We start from the raw sequence: 7420 nt of genomic DNA, 5'->3' as shown, positions 1-7420 counted from the left end.
CCCATGCGCGGCGGGAACAACCACGCGCATCGAAGGGATAAAACTAAAATCTTCCAAAAAGCTAGTTTAGATGTTCAGCGTGAGGTGCTCTAAGTGTGACTCCATGCGCTACCTAGTTATCTCCTGAAAGACACGTAAAAACATTTGAATCAGTATAAACTGAGTGAGTTCACAAGTCTTAGTAACTTGATAAATCGTATTGCATCATAATCTTGATACAAATCATTCTGAAACATAATTCTGATAGCATCATTAAAACACATGCTTGGTAAGACATAGTTATATCAACATATTCTGATAAAATCGTTCCGCGGGTTACGCGCGAACATTTCTGGGAACTGTGCTCGTCTATGCAAAGTGGCGCTGCCACTACGAGCTAAAATAAGTAATACCGTCCCGCGGGTTACGCGCGAACGTTTCAGGAACATGTGCTCGTCCATGCAAAGTGGCGCTGCCACTACGAGCTAAAATAAAAATTCCGTCCCGCGGGTTACGCGCGGACGTTGTGCCGGAAAACAAGGCGCTCGTCCATGCAAAGAGGCGCGACCCCTACGAGCGGGTTCAAACCCATAGTACTGCCCCATGACCATACTAGGCACTCGTCCATGCAAAGAGGTGCGACCCCTACGAGTGGGTGGATCAAACCAGCAGTCCCTACCCTTAGAGTTCCAATGGTAAAGTGATCACTTACTCGAGTTCTAGCGCACATACATCGAAAACCTTAGATAACCGTTTGCATTGCTCATCATGAAACATAACTTAAACACATAATCGCTTGCATAGCTTGTAAGTATACCATGATAAAACATTATTTAAGTACGTGTCCCTCGCCCCGAAAACAGTTTAAAAATAGTGAAAACAGTGAAAATAGGGGCTGTGAGACTCACCTGTGGTTCTTGTTAAGGGATTAATCGAGATTCGGGTTTTCTTGGTGTTGGCCTCAGAATCGAAGGTCTAGAATACGATTAAATAACAAGTATATATATTAAGATCAAGAAATAGGAGGATATAAGGGTTGGATAGTAGGTCTCAAGGTTATATTCTCGGCTTACCTAGTAACAGGATCGGAGCTGGAAACAACGGATGCTTGGGAGAGGATTAGTGCAAGTTTGCAGTTCTTTGGAGTGTGTTTTGAGTGATAATTTAGGTTACATAATTATAGGCAAACTCAAGGGAACACAATCCCTTGCTTTAGGGGATTGAAATCTTTTCATATCTAGGTGTAATGATGATAAAGTATGGAAATTATTATTGTTTATTGTTTACTTAAAAGTGGAGGAGTGGACAAAAGATCTTGATTTGATTTGGACAGGACATGCAGGTCTGGGGTTGGTGAGAATAGGGTGGCTGACAGTTGACTTTTCATGTTACAGTGTGCTTTTTCAGGTACTTTTATCAGTGTACAGTAAAAAAAAGTGGAAAATCTCTGAAACACGCTACTGTTTCCTTTTGGGCGGGAGAAATCTCCTTATGTCTGGAGAATAGACTAAGTGTTCTGTGCGCATCACTTTGTGCGCATAGCTTTCTGCGCGAAGGACATTTCTTTGCTGCGGGTAGGTGCGTAACCTTCTCGCAGTTGGGGATATTGAGTTTCATTTGTAGATTCTCCAGGTGGTCTTGGTATTTCAACATAGTGATCAGTCATGTTGAAGTCAATTCCATCTTGGAGCTTCAGACAAACTAGCTCTCAATGTTCCCGCCATGCGGGGAGGTTAGTTCCCTTCCGCACGCGCATAAACGATGTAGGATGCACCCGCCTTAGCATCATGCGGGATGGTCAACCCATAGACAACATAACGTTAAGTTACATGAAAACATAAAGCCAAAACATTCACGCATGGCGCATATAACATAGGTTCACGCTGGTTCTTAACATGGTGCGCTCGCGCAGGGCGCACATAACAAATGCACGCGCTGACTAACATGGCGCGCTCGCGCAGGGCGCACATAACAAATGCACGCGCTGACTAACATGGCGCGCTCGCGCAGGGCGCACATAACAAATGCACGCGCTGACTGACATGGCGCGCTCGCGCAGGGCGCACATAACAAATGCACGCGCTGACTGACATGGCGCGCATCATATTTACAATCACCTAATTATTAGGTTGATTACTTAGTTTAAGGGATTGGGAATTTACCGGGTGTCACACCCTGGGTATGCTTGCTAACCAATCCCGTAATCGTCCTCGCGGCCATTTTTGGATAATACACGACTCAAAAACGTATAATGTTTGGACCTTTAAGATTAAAACGTTCAATACACTTCGCCGTACATAGCCCTAGGTTCGTTAAGTTCGTTTCCAACGTCAAGTTTGCTACTTTACATTTCGTTTAGACCCGATTTACTTTATGTTTAAGTTTCATGGCTATCCGTTCATAAAAATGTAAACTTTAAGGATAAAGGATATACCTTTACGTGTTTTAAAGTTACGGTTTAGCTTGGTTATGTACTTTAGGTCTTGTATCTATCTTGCACTACAAGGATCTATCAAGAATCGACTTCCGTTTGGATTGGATCTCGCTTCTCCCTCTCGGCCGTAAATAGTGGTGTAGGATGTGTGTTTTTTTGAGTGTGTAGAGATTAGGATGGAAAGAAATGAGGATTTAGGGTTTTAGGGTGGTTTTTGAGGATATTTATATCCCCTAAAACCCATGGACCTAAGGCCCATTCCCTTTAATCCATCTTAATTAGTCCAAGTCCATGATCTTTTCATTATTAGATGCTAGTTAATATTATTTAACACACGACAATTTAACGCAACTTTTTTTATTTATTATTAGAATATTTTAGGATTTTTACAACGGCGCCAAAAACTTGACGTGTGTGAATATATATATAAAAATTTAAGTAACAGTTCCACACAAATGGGTTTTAAAATAGGTTTTCACCTACAACTAAACCATACACGAAAGGCAAGTGTACCTATCGTTTGTAATAAAGTGTTGGTAAGAACCGAGTATCAATCCATGGACACGAAAACTTTCTAGTTCTAAATCTTGGTAAATGACCAACCGAACAAATATATCTTGATTTAGATGTTTAACTAATTAAACTAGCATACAATGAAAACAAAGTAAGTAAAAATACAAGAAAAAACAATCAATCCAACAAGCTACCTAGACAAGAATCCACTCTACTAACATGACAAAATAGCAATGATATGGCAAAACATCATGAATCTAAACATAAATACTAGATTTCAATAAAGCAACCTAATACTAGCAAATAATCATCATGATGGGTTTTCAATCAAGAGATAAACATAGACTAACTTGTTTGTCAAAACAACAAAGTCTCATAATTAAAGGAAAGCTAGCATGAACAACATTCTAACCACCTAAGATTACACTAAAGTAGCCAAATTCATGAAATTAATATAAACTTTTGAAACTTTAACTAGCAAGTCATCACCAAGTCAAGAATCATAACAACACTCATCAATTTTCCAATATTAGGTGTAGGGTTTCATACTCATCAATAATTATATAACCAAGTTAATTTTTACTAGTCATTCCTAACTTAGTAATGTAAACAAAGATTTCATGAACATTCAAAGTTTACAAACCAACATCTAGAACATAGTTTTCCAATATGAATGCCTAAACATTTGCAAAACTAACAAGGTTAAGTAACTATAACAAGCATGAACACCATCAGTATCAACTTATAAACTCAACTATATTCTTGAAAGAACACCACTATACCAAAATCATGCATAGATAATACATCACATTAGCAAGAGCTTCAACTTGTCTAGATAGCAAAAGTAATTAGCCCATAAGGCTTAATACAACTACAATCAAAATAGAAATAAGCTTACAAAACATGTTCAAGAACAAAGGAATGCAAACTAAGATCAAGCAAGGATTGAAGGACGGAATGATGAATCTTGTGTTGGTGGAAGCCTCCAAGAATCCCCTAAAATTGCTACACTTGGTTGAGAGAGAATCTCCAAGACTCCACACCCCAAAATGAAGTGAAAATAAGTGTTTATAAGCTTCTGGACAAAGTGCACGGTCATGCACAAAAAGTGCATGGTAGTGCACTATTTTGGGTAAGTCAAACTTTCACTTTCGGTGGCTCAGAGTTGCAGGTTCCAAAAAGTGCACGGTCATGCACAAAAAGTGCTTGGTCGTGCATTTCCGGCACTAGCTAGTGCACTTTCAAAATTAATGTGTCTTGTCCTCGGCATCGGATAGTGCACGGGCTCGTACCCTCGGAAGTGCATGATGGTGCAGTTTCACTTTTGGCACGATAGTAGATGTGCATGGGTTCCAATAAAGTGGCACCGTCATGCACATAAGGGGTTTGATGGTGCCGTTTCAGAGCATGGTCATGCACTTTCCTAACATGGTCATGCACTTTGGCACGGTATCAGATGTGCACGGGTTCCGATAAAGGTGCACCATCATACCTATAAAGTGCATGATGGTACAGTTGCTCAGCATGGCCATACACTTCCTTAGCATGGTCATGCACCTGCTCTCTGCATGGTCATGCACTTTCTTAGCATGGTCATGCACTTTTGGCAGATTCTTGATTTTTGTCCGAAAAACGCCATCTTTTAATCGTTTCTTCGTCGGGCGGGCGCCCGAACCTGCAAATTCATAAATAACTCAAATAAGTACCGAATACAACAAATTTGCATGGAGTTTTACCAAAATAAGAGGATAATTTGATACTAAAAGGTGTACACTTTGTGTTACATCAACTAGTAACATCTTAAAATATTCTAGTCGTAAATAAAGAAAGTCGCGTTTAGTTATCATGAGTTAATGGTTAATTGATATTAAACAAGAAAGGATCATGGACTTGGATTAAATAAAATGGATTAAAGGGGTAATGGGATTTAGGTCCATGGGCTTTAAGGGATATAAATACCCCTAAACCAACCTAAAACCCTAATCCTCATTCCATCTTTCCATATTTCCTACACACTCAAAAACACACACATACACCTACACATATACACGGCCGAGAGAGAGAGAGAGTGAGATCCAAGGCCGAGCGTACGTGATTCTTGATAGATTCTTCAATACATAAGATAAATACAAGATCTAACGTTCATAACTAAGCCAACAAACCCGGAAAAAAAAGGTATGTTTTAATCTTAAAGTCTACGTTTTTATTTACATTTAACCTTGAAACTTAGAATGAGAACAGATCGGGTGTAAATGAAACGTAAAATTGTCAACTTGATGCTGAAACGAACTTAAAGGACCTGTAAATAGGTGCGGCTCGTTTAAAATAAACCTTAGACCTAGTATTAAACATTTTAAGCCTAAAGGTCCAAACTTTATGCTTTTCCGGGCCGAGTTTTGCTCGAAAAAGATCTTGGGAATGCTCTCGGGTTTGGTCTGTATCATATCCAATTATTTCACGACGAAACGGATATGATTAAGGAGTTTAGAGCGAACCGTAGCTGCTGCTGGTAAGTTCGCCTGCAGCTAAGTTCGCCGGACTCCAAGTTTGCCGGACTCCAAGTTCGCCGGACACTAAGTTCGCCGGACACCAAGTTCAACGGACACCAAGTTCGCCGGACTCCAAGTTCGCTGGACACTAAGTTCGCCGGACACCAAGTTCGCTGAATGTTAAGTTCGCTTAACTTAGGTTCGCTTAATTTAAGTTCACCTAACACATATGTTCGCTTACATTTAAGGTAACAAATCAGATAGCAAATCAGACTTAATTCGTTATGAGGAATGAGTTAACGCATTAGAAAATAAATTAAAACCCTAATGGAAAATGTGTTAAGACAGTTAATGTAAATAAAATCTTTCCAAGCTGACCTGGCAGCTTAACCCCAGCCAGGGGCTCTGCCCTTGGACCCCGCTAGGGGCTGCCGCCCCTAGAACCCCGCTGCCAGGGGCGCTGGCCCCGGACCCCCGTTATTTGTGGGTAGTGATAGTTAAATTGATACGCGTAATTGTTATACAGTTAGTTGTGCACAACTCAAGAAAGGGATTACTATAAACGGTGAACGTAACCGCATTCAGGTGAGTTTCTAGCCCCACTTCCTTGTTATGTTTTCGGGGTTGTGTGCATACTCGAGGTGATAGTTAATTCACTTACCTTAAGTGGTAAGTGTATGCCTTGTATGATTTACGTATGATGATTGCTTGACGATGCGTGAAGATCTTCGGATATTGCATGAACCGTCAGGTGGTAGCTAAAGATGTGATTGATATGTATGATGTATGATAAGTTGTATGTAAGAATATATATGATGTATGCATAATGTATGTATGACATGTAGATGGTACGTGAACGCTCTTCGGAGATTGCATGTACTGTCAAGAAAAGTATGTAAGAACAGGTATGGTATGAAGGTATGGAAGAAAGGGAGACCGAACCCTAATAATATCCGAGGATGAAGGAAGACCGAACCCTAATATTATCCGAGGATGAAGGGAGACCAGACCCTAATAATATCCGAGGATGAAGGGTGACCGGACCCTAATAATATCCGAGGATGAAGGAAGATCAGACCCTAATAATATCCGAGGATGAAGGGAGACCAGACCCTAATAATATCCGAGGATGGAGGGTACCGGACCCTAATAATATCCGAGGTATGTAGGGTGAAATGCCCTTTATAACGTAAGGATAGCTGTAAACGTGTATGGATGAATGAAGTACAGGTTATGTATGTAATGCTTACCTTCGGGCATGTTTATGTGTATGAAAAGTAAGTTATGTGATTAACTAGAACTCACTCAGCGTAGCTGACTTTTAGTATGTACGCAGGCAAATAGGTTGAGGCAGCTCACGTGATTGAAGACACATGGCATGGACTCGAAGATACTGGCATCTCTAAGAAATGTTGTGAATTTATTAAAGACTATGTTTTGCTTTAAATGACTATGAACGTTTTATAAGACAAGATTTGATGGTTATGTAAAATGTTATGGTTGAAGTTTTTATTATTCCGTGAAAGTTTTAATTAACTCTGATATTTAGAACTGCGTTTATGAGTAAATCCAACGTTCAAAGTAGGGCACCGGTAACGGGGCCTTACAATTAAGCCTGAACCGAGATTAGAGGCAGATAGTTTCTGATATTCTATGCTTTAATTGAACATTTAATCATATCACCAAAATTCTTGAAAGTTTGTTATAAGATTTAAGTGTACAACAATATCAATGATAGACTTAACACCAGTCATAATAACGCTAAAATATAAAACTGCAATGGAAGGGCTATTTGGTCAATATGATTCTCTGCTTAAACTCACAAAAATATGTACTTCTTTAGTAAATTAGATTTATTTGATTAAAATATTCAAAAATTCAAAAATATTTTATTTTCTATTTTATTTTCCAGCTTTATTTTTGTTTTCCGGGTTTAAGTGTAAATATTAGAAAAGAAAACGAAAATACCAAAAAGATTTTTATTTATTCTTTAAATATTATTTAA

This window comes from Bidens hawaiensis, unplaced genomic scaffold (genome assembly GCF_021521415.1).
Source record: "Bidens hawaiensis isolate Kalapana, Puna unplaced genomic scaffold, B.hawaiensis_p1.1 tig00027930_1, whole genome shotgun sequence".
NCBI classification, from domain to species: Eukaryota; Viridiplantae; Streptophyta; class Magnoliopsida; order Asterales; family Asteraceae; genus Bidens; species Bidens hawaiensis.
Note: the sequence above shows the minus strand (reverse complement) of the source record.